The 16,018-nt window shown below is 36.6% G+C and overlaps 1 protein-coding gene across 4 annotated transcripts in view; it reads left to right on the top strand.

The window, feature by feature from the left end:
- The window catches only part of LOC148937666 (uncharacterized), a 137,479-nt gene that overhangs the window by 100,629 nt on the left and 20,832 nt on the right, over nucleotides 1–16,018 (top strand). For 3 of the 4 annotated variants that reach the window (XM_089071631.1, XM_089071633.1, XM_089071634.1), the window contains exon 4: nucleotides 12,529–12,564. The gene's annotated coding sequence lies outside the window, so the exon portion shown is untranslated. Of the gene's footprint in view, nucleotides 1–12,528; nucleotides 12,565–13,443; nucleotides 14,228–16,018 lie in introns of those variants that run through there. The other variant, XM_089071632.1, reaches the window with a different exon arrangement.

Below are 16,018 nucleotides of genomic sequence, written 5' to 3' on the forward strand. Positions count from 1 at the left end.
GGACATCAGTCTTCCTTTCAACGGATTTTCTCAGTATCAGATTTTATGAATTATGTACGCATAATAATTAAAAAAAAATGTGTTTAAACAAATAATAACACGATTATCATAATTATAATCTAGGCTTGAGTTGCTTTGAATTGAAATTATGACAAATCTAATAAATAAAAATAAACCGAAAAACCTCATTTTCTTGGGCTCTCTAGATAAATCTCTGGATAAATTTGGATAAATCTCTGAATAAATCCAAGTGCAACATTTAGAAAAATCCTTTCGCCAGATTAGGTTTTCGCGCGTAGGTGTCGTCGCGACACCATTGTAAACGTCGCGGAGAGGCGAAATAGAAAAAGTTACTTCACTACCCTCTCGACTTTCGCAAAATTTTTCTGGATGCATTCAGGAGCAAGGGCGTGGGAGGAGGGAGGGAAACGGGCTCGGTGCGACAGCGAGGGGATGAAGGGAGGGTTTCGCGCGATGGCAATTTTATAACGAATAAAATTTTAAGCGCCTTATAAAACCCGGCAAGTGAGCACTAGCAGTCTGTAATATGGGCCGTATATCCGTATATCCGGTGCACCGTCTCGTGTACATAAAGTCCGTCTCACTCTTCGCCCGTCGTTCCCTTCTGATCTTCTCCTTTGCTGCTCGCCACCCCACTCCGGTCTCCCACGGCACGTCCTCTTTGTGCGTTCTTTGGACATATTTATTATTTCGTACTCGCCTTCTTTATATTATTTCGATACGACGTCCCGCGACGTCCACACGACGCACGGTCTGCCCGCTATATGATATTTTAACGAGCCGGCATTACAGTGGAGACGTTCCTCGCTTATTCGCGTGAGATTTTAACAATACGTACGTAATGATTGGCGAATAAATAAAAGAATAAACGTGGTAACAGTTGTATACGCCTGATGCGACGCGGCGTATAGACGTAAGTAGATAATAGATGAGACGTCAATTTCGAAAATCCGGACAATTTGAGATCTGAAAGCCGGCCAGTTTTTTTATGGCGTTTATCTGCGCCGCGGCGTCTTTATAATTACAGCGATATAATAATATAGACACGACCGAGAACACGGCCGATTTCAAGCCCAACTTTCCAACGTCACCTGGCAAGCAGTTAGACTCGAATTAAGAGCCCCGTGTGCAGCATACTTTTCATACACGAGCGCCTGCCGCTTTAATGATATTTCGAAATGTAAAAATTTCCAGCCTAGCTAGACTCTAATTGGCCGAGCAGCTATCTCTCTTTAAGGAGTCGGAAACTTCGGTGGCAAGAGTAACGTACGTGTACGTGTTATCCGTCTTTCCTTTAGGCTACGTTCCCGAGCAAATAAGGCCAGTATCCTTATTTATATATCCTTATTTACTCGCTATATCCTGCGTTTGCGTACGTATATACTCACAATATGTGTCTATCGGGACATGAAATGGCCAAAGGATATAGTAGTAATCTCTCGTACGACGAAGATACAACATCGAGATAACGCGTTGCTTGTAATTATATCCGTATCAACATCAACTTTTAACTTGGCAAAATTAGTCCGATGCAACAGGAATACGAGTATAATTTAACGCGCAGAGCTTGTTACGGAATTATGTATATCGCGAATTATATAAATGTTTTACATATGCGAATGTTGTAAACTCTAAAAAGTTTAGCATGGTTATTTTAAACTGTAATTAAATTATCATATAATAATAATATATAATAATTTTGATTTAAAAATATCTTTGTATGAAATGAATATTAAAATTTTTATGGCAATTAGATAAAACGATAACGTTATTAGGAAATTATTAGATTATTAGATTAAATGATTACGACATTATTATGACATGTCATTAGGAAAATTAGTTTTATGTTGATACTTATTCATGATTTATCAAGTATGTTTGGTTTTACATCAGCAAGAGAACTTAAGGAAAATTTATCCAATCAAGACTTAAATTGCTTATTTTAGTTAATATTTACGATAAGAATTATATATTGAAAAAGAAACTTTGATTCGGTATTTGTAATTAATTATCAATAATAAAGAACTCGGTTGTAGGAAAGAGATAAAGAAATATTATACTACTACTTAGCGTAATCACAATTCTCCAAAAATTTTTCTTCGTATTTTTATTGATATTAATTTTATTTTAACATTGTATTTTAGCAGTCTTTTTTTAAGATTTAGTTTATGTTGCCCATTTTTTATTTAAATTATGCAAAAAAATTTTATTAATTCATCAAAAATATATAAGCTGAAAAAAATACTTGACTCATGCGCGCGCGCGCGTGTGTGTGTGTGTGTATGTGTGTGTGTGTGTCTTGATGACTAATTACTATATTGTCATTTTCGTTATTTCTTTAAAGATCAATTGACTTTAATATTGATAGTGAATGCACCACATTATGTCACGCATGTGGTATACAGTTATTTTATTAGATTAGATTATTTTATTAGAAATATGTGGCATTCTCTCTCTCTCTCACACACACACACACACACACACACACACACACACACACACACACACACACATTATCTAACAAAACAAATTTAAAAAGATATATATATAAAAGTATGTATTTATATAAAAAGATTTATAACAGACTGAAGCAAGATATCGTCTATTTATCAAACATTTTATTTGTCGCGACAGAGTTAGCTCTCGTAAATAAAACTCGGGAGCGCGATGACATTATCTCGCGATCGGGAATCAGCGTCATACTTTTTAATGATCGGCGAGATGATGCGTCATTAATAAATTCCCTTGCATTTCTGTGCACGACGACACGTGTAGTAATCGGCACGTCGGCGCTAATGCGTCCGAGACGAGATAATAAATTCTTCCGCGGCGAGTTTAAAAATTACAGCATACGTAACGCACCTGCGTAAAAACACCTGCCGAGATATACTACGTAAGAGGTGAGGCGCGATCTTCTATAAACGCCGTAAAATCTAAATGCTGCTGCGCGCTCTGCGGGCAAACGCACCGTGAAATACTTATCACTTACTAATAGATTACGATTTATTTACGATTTCCATTGCGGTTTCATATGCTTAGGAGAAGATTGTTCAATCAGATTTATCAGATAAATTTTGTCGATTAACTATTTTTTACATTTGTCATCAAGCATGACATTCGAGAGCTTTAACAAGAAAAGAATTTTCCGACAATAGAAACCTTTAAATTCTGCTATAAAATCGAAGCTCATTATGTTAAAACTTTAATCATTCTTCTCTTGGAAATTTTGTTGGGAATTGAAAGGTAAGGAACCTGTATAAGAGCCCTAGTTATCCTAATATACAATACCTGTCATAATTTTCACAATGACAATGAAAATTCAAAAAATGTGAAAAATTTCCTTTCAAACAGACAAATACAATAAGTTTTTTTCTTAATGAGCCAATAGAAATATTTTTTAGTTCGTCTTGTGTCCTTTGTTAAAATTGGAAATTCTTATGACGGTCAGTGGATTCCTTGAAATCATTGATCCTTTGAATCATTTCTAGCCGTTTTGAAAAGTTTGGGTCTAGGGTCTTATTTTTCTATTAATTTCTAGAATCTAGAATTTTATTGTCCTATATATTTCGACATATACAGTCTCCTCTTTTGTTTTATTCTTTATTAAACATCTTTTAGATTATTTTTTTTAAATCTATATGGAAACCTGTATAATTAACTCATCATTTTGTCTAATTTGCTATTCGCAGATTGACATTATCATAACGTTACTTTTCAACTTGTACAGATACCGCGATTGGAAAAACTAAAAAATATGTAAAAAGCATTATTTATATGACTTAGAGAATAAATAATCGTTGCATTAAAATAATTTCAAGTAAAGTAAAAGAATAAAAGTTTTCAAATTATTTGTTCAGTTTTGCTTTCTTTTTTAGTATTCATTTTAATAATAATTTATTGTAATATTAAGTAATTGCAAAGCATTTATATTTTATATCAATAATCACTTGTTCTTTGTGTGATTTATTCATAAATTTACTCGTGGGTTTTTTCTGTGGAAATAAAAGATTATTTATGGTCCCGTGATTTTTGCGTTAATCTTATATTTTAGAAATTCAAAAGCGAGAATGACAATCTGCACCTGGCCGAAACCTAAAGAAAGAAAAAATGAAAATCTTTATTTATACACCTGGACCCTGATGCCATTCATGAATTTTTTCATTTCAATAGCCGTTTGCACGTGCATTATATAGCGCGACTGCTGTTACATTGTATCTTCTTGAGAAAAAATATGATACTCTTGGGCACGAAAGAAAAATAACAATGATCGATTTCCAATTGTAAGCGACACATCCCAAAAATGCTAGTCATTATTTTATTTTATAATTAATCGAACATCTTTATTTTTTTATTGTCGTACAATAGTTTAAGCGAGCCATAATATAATATAAATCTCATCAGTTCTCCTGTGTGCTTAGCAAACGCGTGTGATTGTAATGTATTAAAGAGAAAGTATGCAACATTCACATAATTATTTTGAATCTCCTCGCGAGATTAGAAAATCACTTCGTTCCTGCGTGGTGAACATATTGAAGTCAAATGTTAATGCGTCGCAGATGCGAAAATCGAGCCATTAAGCGAACATTATCTAATCGATTCCTCGCTACGCATTTTAAAAGATATTGCGTGATGCACAAACAGTAATTAACCGTGTTGTTTATTCCATACAGTATAACACGTTATAACGTGATACGCGATATAAATACGAATTAACACGAGACAATGTCTACATTCGCAGATATATTTCTAGCTCGACCTTTTTTTATTTGCTTTATTTATTTTCTGATTATTCTATTTATAACAAAAAATGTTACTCCAATTTTTAATTTGTTTAATTAAAATCAGAATTTATCTCAATTATATTGTATTTCGTTCACACAACAAAGAAAATTTTTGACACTCTTGAGTGATAAAAGATGATACTGTAATTGCGGACGGTCTTCTTAAGTTTCTTTTACAATAGGGTACAGCCGACTTGATGTTACAAATGCTTCGAAGCATTTGTAGTGAGACTTTGACCTATATTCGTGCGATCTATCGATCTATTGATCGCAAGGATCGAAGTTGATAGTATGTATACCGTAAGCTCGGGGGAATTGGCTTCAGTTCTGAAACGAGCCGCGGACACAGCCTAATCACTACGGAGATATTAGCTAATCTCGGCCAATTAGACGTAATGGCTGGATTAAGACGGGTCGCACGCATGCTAAAATTGAATATTATATAATCCTCGGACGGAACCATGCCGTACGTTTCCCACGTACGTAGATCGCAGGCGAGCATGGCCCGAGTCATTAGCCGCCTTCTACCTACGATCGCCATCGCCGCCATCGTAGTCTCGTGTGGGACTCGAGGAAAATGAGACTAACGATCTTCTAGAGGGAGCGATTTTCTGCGTCGCAGAACGCCACATGGGAAGCCTTTGTCGCGCGCAGACACGCGCGAATGTGTCCACGAACCTGTTGCCGTTAATAGAAAGTAACGTATGTTGGTGGTAACAGTGCGTAGCGGTTCGGGAAACGAGAGATACACAAATGGAGCGTGTAATGACGGGATGATAATTGATTGTTTGTCATAGAAGTAGAGTTGCAAACAATCACACTTCTGCGCCGAGCGCAGGATCTCCTTCAGCGTTAACTGTTCCTATCGTCAACATCTTTTAACACTTGCTCTTATCGCTAGATAAGAAATTAAACAATATGTTAAAGAAATCTATATGATATTTGTGTATCTAAAATTTTCTAATAAATAGAGATAATAGGAACAATACAGTATACAGAACAGGTGATATTTTTTTTAAACATGCAAAAATTAACGTCTAAATGTAAATTTGAAAATAATTTTATTGTAATCAAAATAATTTTGTGGGATGCTCAAACTGACGATTGCTAAAATATCATAAGTTTTTGCAATATTATTATTGTATAAATATCATATAATTAATGGTTCAACAAAATTTTATTTTCAAATCTGTATCTGACAAAATTTTTAAATATAGAAAATCTGTTTTTTCCATATTAATTTAATATCAAATCAAAATATTGCGCAAACATCTTTAGATATGTAATCATAAATTTTTAAGAAAATATTTTGTAAAATATTATTACATTAACAGGTCAATCAAAAGCATTTACAGGTAAAGTAAAAAATTAAAGAGGAAGATGATCGCTGGCAGGTCGCGTGTAATGGGAGAAACATGTGGAACGTTAATGCCTACAAAGTTAATTACAGTTATAAAGATGACCACTGCACAAGAGTTCAGCGTAAACAATTACCACGGGCAGCGTTGAACACAGTGAAATACAATTCGTAATAATAGGTTGGATCTCCCGCCGCGAAAGTTACAGATAATAACCCCTAATAATTGATCACATTGACATCAAGAAGACGTTTCTTTGTCGCGTTTTCTGTCGAGCTTATGATGTATATCTTCTCGTGTTATTATTAACCTCCAGAATCATTACTAATTATTGGAAATTATTACTATAGCTGAGTTTTGAGACTGTAGATAATTTGTTGTATGTATTTCATGTCGCAGAGGTATTAATAAATGATATAAATAATGTTTTATCTCTTTTAAGAAAATTTTTCTTAAAGAGTGCATCGTTGAATTTCAAAAAGGGAAATAAGTGAGAATTAAAATTTTATACATATCATTGTATCCTCAATGTTCAAATTGCTTACTTAATCTATCATAATTTTTGATTTCGAAGTGTCGATATTATTAGATATATTTTGACCTTTAATTATTTGGATTTGAGTTAAGCATATTTTTGTGATAAGCATATTTTTTGTTCAGTTTTTGAAAAACAAGAATGTTACAAGAAAATTATGTCACTTTAGCATGACAGCTAATAATCATTTTACTGTGTGAAAAACTTCTCGATAATCGCAATATCAGCGCTGTCTTGGTTTGATGAAATGTATATTTGTTATTCATTTTCGACATGGGAGATCTTTCGGGCTCTTTGAGTCTGTCATCGGGTCTTTGAGTCGTCGAGGCGATTAGGTAAAGTTACGGTTCTTAAATAACAGATAAAGGAAAATTTTGTGTAAACTGCCGCACATCTGTATTTACCATGGCACGTTTGTGCATTTATGCCCGCACTAATAGGATACTGCAACAAATAATGACGTCCAGAATGCCATTATCGATTGTTTACATTTTTCCCTTGATAATCCCTGAAATATCTGTCCTTTAAGAGAACCGGCCGACATTTGTCTTCCGCGAACGTCGAAAAAGTTTCAATCGTAAATCGGCAACTCGTAAAGCGGCTGTTTAAATAAGTAGCGTGTCTTGAAAATGGCGAAATAGATAGAGAAGGACGAAGGAGAGAAGCCGTACCTCGCGTGTAGCGGCGCATGTTTGTATATGAAACTCGTTCTTTATGCTCTGAAAAAAATGGATGAAGAGGATGTTGCAGAAAGTAATTGAAAACTTAAATGATGGCTCGGATATAGCGCATGAATTAGAGTTACTAGCCGAGTTCTCAACTACGACTAAACAAAGTAAGATATCGGTGCGTTAATCTCGACAAATAATCTTGACTTTGAGAAATTACCATAAAATATTGCTACGTCCTAGAGACTGGTGGAATTTTCCTTTGCTTTATAGTTAACTCGGATCAATCTTATCATGTGTTCTACTTTGAAAGTAAATTTTATTGCGTAAAAAAACAACGAACAACCTTTATTAGACTGTATCTTTCATTTCGATATCGCGAAGGTAATTGAACACACTAATCTTTACAAAATTGAACAGACTAGTCGAAGGTGTTCCCAATAGAAGGTTTTCCCAATAATTAGAATTGCCGCAATGTTTGCGCGAGTATACTTTGCATCTTAGATTTATTAGAGCTAGCTTGAGTATTTTAAAAAATTCAGAAATCGAGAAAAAAAATTCAGAGATCGAGATTTCATTCTAGATGAGATTATTGAATGAATATGGATATATCAAGATATATATATTGAAAGAATTGACAAAGATTCTATACGTCCCGAGTATTGAAGAACAAATCCGGAAGAAGTTTCAAAGACGAAGAGGTTCAGAATCAGGATCCATGGATCTCTCCGGAATCCAATTATTATCTCGTTCATCTAAGAGAGACGCAGGATTCAAAAATTGCGAGAGATTTCCAAGATTTCGAATAATCCCGACTTTCACGAAATGTTCACTCGCGCGCGCACCCGCGCGCAGCGTCGATAAGAAACGTGCCAAGAAGAAAGCGACGAAACAAAAGGGGAGATCGGGAAATTCGTCCATCGTCGGAGTCGACGACCTAATTCACCAGAGAAAAGATCTCCGAGCACGCATCGGTTTGTCGGCTGTGGAACGACAAACCGTTTCCCAAACACACAGGGACAAGGCCACCCTCGGGGGTGGCAGGCAACAAGTGACCACAAAATAGACATACACGAACAACAGCCGTGAGCGGTTTGCTCCCCCTTCCCTCCCCCTCCCTCTCTCTCTCTTTTCTCTCTTACTTTTCTCTTTCTGTCTCTCTCTCTCTCTCTTTTCTACCTTCGTGGCTGTCGACTAGCCGTTCAACAACAATCAATATATCGACCGTCCACGGAAACCCGACGTGTCGGGCACACGTGAGAGTGGGAACATACATACGTATATCAGTGAGAGAAGGTTGAAGGGAGCTGAAGATTATGTAGTGGTTCCTTACGTGGGTTGTGGTAGGCCACGGACGTCCGTTCATTCGTCTTTCGTGCCCTTCGAAGGTTCGCTATCGATAGCGAGCTCCTCCCAAAGAGCGAACTATGACTGTGCGTCAAAGGTGAAATATCGCGGCTACGCGTGGTATGGAATGCACTGAACTTTCAGCCGATCCTTGGTGCACTTCCTTTATTTGAAAGATGCATATCATCATCCCGGTAAAAAAAAATCAATTCTTCTTCAATAAGACTTTTATGTTTTAATACATGACTCGATATGTGCTTGAACTTGATTATAATACTACAAAATGTGCGAAGCTTAATAAAAATTTCAATGACTTAAATTAAATTTAAGTAAATTAAACTTAAATTAACTTAAATTTTAAATCTTGTACATGTCATTATTAAAATTTCTTTTTTTATATTATATTTACAATTGTCTTATTAAAATGACGAATTTATAAATGAATTTTAATTGTTTTTATATATTTAATATTATTGTATTTTATTTTTATTGTTTCACTAAAGCTTTTTGTCACATTTACTTAATTTTACATATTGTTGTACAAAATTAATTTTATAATAATTTATTATTTATTTTATTATAATAATTTATTTTATTATAAAATATTATTACAATTATTATACTATAAAACAATTTTGCATGTGTTTTAAAATTACATATAAAATAATTAAATAATTTAGTTCTAATAAATTGTTATTATATCAATTCGTTATTTCCATTGTGTGATGATTTTTATCCGACATTCTGAGATTCTTTTTTTAGACCTTTAACCTAAAGATAAACAATCAATTCCCACCGGCCTAATTTCATGAAGAAACAATGCAGGAATCTCACGCAAGATTCTCTTATATCTTGTTTAAGAGAGATCTATGTTGCGTTTCGGATACCAAATTTCGGATACCAAGCGAACAAAGATAAGATAAGGCGGACGAGCGATTGAAGAGAAAGAAAGAAGAAAAGAAGTGGAGGAAGTGGGGAAGTGAAGGAAGAGAAATCGGGCGGTGAAAGGGTCGAAAACCGGAAGTTCGTTAGCCGCGCGGACGGCGGAGACGCGGTGGCCGCTGGCTAAGGGAAAACACCGCCCCCGCAATGGTATTTCTTTCGGCGGCGTCTCGACGTGGCAATGTTTTAGCGTATTGATCCGTTGGGGGTTTAGTCGAGTTAGTAGTAAGAGAGCGCCGGTACCTACGGTACGAGGGGTTGGAGGGGAACGGAGGGGGGGGGGCTGGTCGCCGCGGCGAACGGTGGAAGAACGGTCAGCCGGAATAGGGCTGAGAGAGAGGGCAGGGAGGGAGGGGAGGGTAAAAACTGGACGGCGGCACTTACTCGCTCATAATCACCCCCCGAGCCACTCCAACCACCCTCGATATCACCCTGGCGCTAGTGCTTCGCTGCACTCCCACCGACACACGTAACGGGTTTCGCGTTTACATGAGTCTGTGTATACGCGCGCGGGTATACGCGAAGGTAAACACACCGATGGCGACGGATACCCGACCCCTGGCATACGTACGACGATTAGGAGCCGCATGCGAGCATTAGCTCCGAATAGTTAAATACGTTCGGTCGGGCCTGGGTTTGTTGCTCGATCCCGAAATATAAAGCGGGAATTGTGTATGTGTGATATTTAGGATAGAAGAGATTCGAAGATAAAAAACACAGCGTGAACTTATGTTTTGATATAAAATTGATTTATAATAACATAATGAGATTTAACATCACTTTAATATTACACGTTAAATTACTAATATTTAACGTAATTTAACGTCACTTTAATATTATATTAAGGATATTAGATATATCCGAAGGTATGCACACCTTCCTGATGGTTACATGAAAAATGATTGCGCCAACGTTTCTAATTGGAAAATGGAACTATCAGTGGAAATTGTTCTTTTATCTAAAATATATTATCTCTCTTTCATTTTCCACGAATAGTTTTTCAATCTTTTAAATATTTTAAATATTTATACCTTAATTTCTTTTGTTCGTCTGTGCGAACGGAATAATTTCAAGATTCCAGATAGATTTTTTTCATTTCATCGTGTTGCATGTTTCTATGCCTATATCTGTTTAAATATGTAAATTTTCCTTGCATTCTCTGTAAAGATAAAAATGTAACTCTTGAAATGAAAAGAAAAAAAAAAATTACTCGTTTCCGAGCAGGAAGAGCAGGGTTTTTATCTTAATAGCCTAATAGAAAGAGAAAGAGCTTTTCTTTTCTTCTAGTAAAATTTAATGCAAGAAAGACCCTTCATAATAACGGGGATATAGCAGTGATACCGAAGGAGAATTATAATTAACCCCTCGAATCAACCCAGCCATTATCATCCCCTTCCTCGATAATACTTGCTCGATAATGTTGCGGAGGTAACTTGCAGTTATGCTTTACTAAAAAATTGGCGATTTTATATAAATAATCGTCAGGTTTCTCTCTATTCGTCCGTTCTCTTTTGGCGAGGCCTTGTAACACTCTCGCTCCGAGTTTTACACAAACACGCGATTCCCCGAATCTTGCGCTTCGATCTCGTTTCGGAATTGCATCGGCATCGCGGGCTGCACTCAAATTTCTGGCCTCTGGCGACTGGCAAAATGGCAAGGCCTTTTCTCGGGGCAAAGAGCAAACATCGGGCCGAGCGGCGTTTCGCGTCGACGTGCATATCTATTACTTGAAGAAAGGTAGCAATTCTCGGAAGAAGTTACGAGTTCGCGGCTTCGTCGACATCGACGTGGCGATGGCGACGCGAATCGATAGAGGCCGCGCGTCCGGCCGGCTCAGGCAGAATGCGGGGACCCACGAGCGAGGGAAAGAAGAAAAAAAGAGAGAGAGAGAGAGAGAAAGAGCCACCCTCGTTACGTATGCACACCCTTAAATAATTGCGGCTCGTTCGCGCAAATTATCCCGGAGTTTCCGCGTCAGCCAAAGTAAAATATAATAACATAGCTGGGATACGTCGCGCGCGCGCGCGTGCGTGTACATAATTCGAGTGTCTTTTTCGCCTCGTCCGAACGATTTACTCTCGCGCCCGCGTACGGGCCCCTTTCGTGCGCAGCCGATCGCTTCCACGTAAGTGCGCCTAGGTGTACTCCGGATACTCACGCGGAACACAAAGTGTGAACGTGCATTCAAGTCCCCGAGCCGTCGTAAAATTCCCGGAGGGTAACGAGCCCCCACGCCGTGTCCTCTTACGCGCGCGTCCTACCGGGTCAAGAAGGATTAGACGATGGAAAAGTTCGACATATAAGGCTCTAGAGCGCCTAAAGGCCTTATGGCTCTGTCGTAACTGTATCCTTTCACATATACCGATCGCGTGATAATCTCTGTATAATCACAGCAGAATTTTTCACTGATTTTTAGTCAATGACATTTTGATCCATCGATTCAGAATATGGAGTTGAAGCGCTTACACTCAGTTTTATTAAAGATAAAAATTTTCAATTTTTTTCCTTCTTATTTTTTTTTTTTTTATCAAAGAGGCAGCTTGTATTCCGTCTAATTCTTTGATATGACGTCGCGTGCAGGCAGCATATTTCGCCTCGAAATCGTGTCGTGTTGAATTGTTTTTACCTCTTGGATCATTTCCCGGTGCCCTATCTCTGTTAGATCTGAGTTTCGTAAAACGTAACATTGAATTTGTCATGACCATTGCGTCCTTGTTTGAGACCGCCCGAGTGATTATTCGACATAATAGTTGTTCACATTTTACGATCTATTTGCGCAAAAAAAAAAAGAGAAATAAAATTATTCGCTTCGCAATATGAAAGACAGATGTATTTACGAAGGTTTTATTATCATTAACATTGTTTATTTATTTCAGAACGAGCTTCCAGTTCTATGCTGGCGAACTTTTTCGGTGAGTTGATATTTCTTTTATAATCTTAAATCGCGTAAAAAAGCAATGTTATTCGTGAAGTATTCGATTATAGAAATTTCGAATATAGAAATTCTAAGCAACAAATTAGCATTAGTATAAATTTAGCATAAAGTAATACACAGAATGTTAAATCAAATTACTTTACACGAACAATTTTCATATAAATGTCAAATGAATTTTAATTGCAGTTGAAAAATTTGTGTACTTTTTTAAAAAATATGTTAAAAATTTTATGTTTAACTTTTTTATGTGCAAATTTAACATATGTCGTATTTAATATATATAATAATGTATACACACACACACACACACACACACACACACACACACACACACACACACACACACACACACACACACACACTATATATATATATAAAATATACATACATATGTATAATTATCATATATATTTAATTATATTTTTTACATACAGATTATCACATGTAATTTTTTAATTAAAAGTTTGAATATTTATATCTATGAAAAATAAAAGTAATGTTTGTGCTCAATTTTTGTAACATAAAGGATATATTAATTTTACACATTATTAAATTCAAATTGCGATAAAGATTTATCTTTTGTTGAAATATATTGAAATAATATTAGTGTCATTGTTTAACATATTCATATTGTATTAACATAAAAGTTAAATGGATCGTTTGAGACGTATGATATATGTTACATTTAACACAAATTTTTCAACAGTATAAACACAAATGCAAAGGTAATATTTTTAATTTGCAATCACATTCTTATTAACGAGTTTAACTCCGTAATAAATTATGACTCGCTCACATTTAAAATATCTCTCCGAAAAGCACTGTACATCTTAAAAATTTGCAATTTTAATGTTAGGATGCAAGCTTCACGCTTCCTTGAAACTTAGATGATCCTTGGATCCTCGCTCGAAGTTTTCGATGTTCGTTGAAGTTTTCCTCTTGATCGGGGAAAGCCAAAATGAAAGCAGGGTGATCCCCCGTGGTTAGCACGGTGTAAACTCAGATGTGTAACACGTCCGAGGTGGTCGTTGGGACGCGCGCGATTACTTACTCCACGCCGGCGAATTAACGACGAATCACCGATGGGAAAACCGGTTGCCGGTCGAACGAACGGCACGCAGCCGTAACGACTTCTCTCCTCGACTTCAACGGGCATTCCAACGGCACGAGTTCGCCCCGCGACGCGAATTAATGGAAACACGCCGCGGCATGCCGCGCGCGCGTATGCGCTGATAAAGCATGTCCTCTTCTCCGCCCCTCTATCCCCCCCCGTCGTCGTGACGTCGTCTGTCGCGTTCCGTATTAAGCGATCCACGACAAAATTCTGTCCCTTTTGGGGGGAAAAAAAATAATCCCCTTCCCCCATCATTAAAACAAGAAATACTCAGATTGCAGAAGAAAGATTAGAAGAGATCGATGAGTTATACAGTCGGGATTAATCTCACATCTGAGACGCGATTGCTATTTCACGAGTGGAATTTGAGAAATGTAATTACTATAACGGATTTGTTAATTCCAATAGATCAATGATACATAAAGCGGAATACGCGCATAGAATCGTGGAACTGAAAAAAAAAAAAGGAAACAAAATGATAGAGGAAGAACAAATTGTTAATTTTAAACGACTCGAAAAAATAAAATGGAAGATATTTTTTAGAGATTCAATATTCCCTTATTTTTTACCGTGTCTCAAAATAGATGCTGAATATTCGTGTTTTATGTCTTTATTAACGTAATGACATCGTGTAATGACATACGGCACTAATACCACTGTATTTCATTGACAGTAAGTTTCCGGTCAAATTAATGGCTATAGCTCTGCGTTGAAAGGTAACACGTGTTTTCACATGTTATTTATGCATCCAGCAGGTCGATATGTGCAGTCCGGTTTGTCCGGAAAAATTCTGGGGCAACATTCGGAAACGGACTCATTCCAGCGGTACAAAGTATCCAAGTGAATTAATAGAATGCTCCGTCAAGAGAGATTATTACGCGCCGACGGAACAGACGAATGTCTCTTCTTACGTAGTCTTCCATCCATCGCGATGTGTTTCAGTGCGTTTGAAATTAAGCGATTCCGCATTCACGCATGAGCGCGATCGCCGTGCACCGAGTTCGACCGCGCGGTTATTACACGAAGCAAGAACGAAACGCGAGGGAGCACGACATAATCGATCGTAACTGTCTTTTTTTCCTCGCTAAATATTCCTTCCTGAATCGGAATCGGAATCAGTCTTTCAGCATTCATAAATATTCGACGCGAGAGCTTTGTACACTCATTAATGAAATGAACTGACGTCTTCCTGTGTAATGCATATTCACGTTGGCCCGTTATACCAGTAATTTGATATTAGAAGAATTTCCGGCACGAAATTGATAACAGGAATACGTATTTAAATACAACACATTTTAGCTTTACAGTAATTGAATGAAAAGCTTTCCTGCATAACGATTATTTGATAAGGAATTATTTTTATAATATAGCGAGAAGCTATAAAAATGAGATTCCGGATACAGGAAATATGAAAATGTTATCACGCATATAATCGTAGAGCAACACGAATAAGTGTCCGCTTTTCTCGCGTAAAAATTAAGCCCCGCCAGTCCTAAAGTGATGAGGGTTAATTGGATTTAGTTTATCAGAGCCGGGGAACTTATTTATAACCGATATTTCGCGAGTGGACCGTTTGCGTATGTTCGTGACAATGTAGCAAATTAGGTTGCTCCGTTTTGCCTTTTACAATCCGACGACTCCGACGAGCATTCCGATGGCATGAGTTTACTTGAATTAATGGAAACAAGCCGCGGTATGCCGTACGCTTTGACAAATCCGAACATTTGCTGATCCGCATCTTTGTTCCTTCGCGCCTTCCCGACGATTCTCGTCCTGAATTAACCGATTTCGTGTTCAGGTTCGTGTGGAAAAGTGTGAAGCGATAGAGACATGGCATCTAATGTCGCGTTAGCATTTGTAACGCTCTTCATGAATGCCGGGGATATTTGAGTACCCAAGGTATCACATTTCAGAAACATTTTCTCGCAATTTCAACATTTCAGAACAGATTTATGTGAATAAAAATAATTAATTAAAAATAATTATTAATAATTAATTCAAAATAATTAATTAACGAATACATTGCTCATTGTTTTTTTTTTTTTCTAAATTTGTTGCTTATATTTTAATTATTTTACCATTGGGAAAATTCAGAATTCTGATAATGATAAGCCTAAAAGAAATCGTACTTTTGACTTTTTACTTGCAATATTTAGTCCACAAAAATTTCAATTTCGAAATGTCACAATTTCAACATATTTACATAATTTTTATATATAAATATAAGAGAGAGAGACTAATGTTAATTGGAATCGAGAAAGAAAAAGAAATTCACAATTTTTTAAATTGTATCGTGGCAAGTATATTATATACTCAA

The sequence above is a fragment of the Pogonomyrmex barbatus genome, unplaced genomic scaffold (genome assembly GCF_055798465.1).
Source record: "Pogonomyrmex barbatus isolate J1 unplaced genomic scaffold, ASM5579846v1 scaffold12, whole genome shotgun sequence".
Lineage (NCBI taxonomy): Eukaryota > Metazoa > Arthropoda > Insecta > Hymenoptera > Formicidae > Pogonomyrmex > Pogonomyrmex barbatus.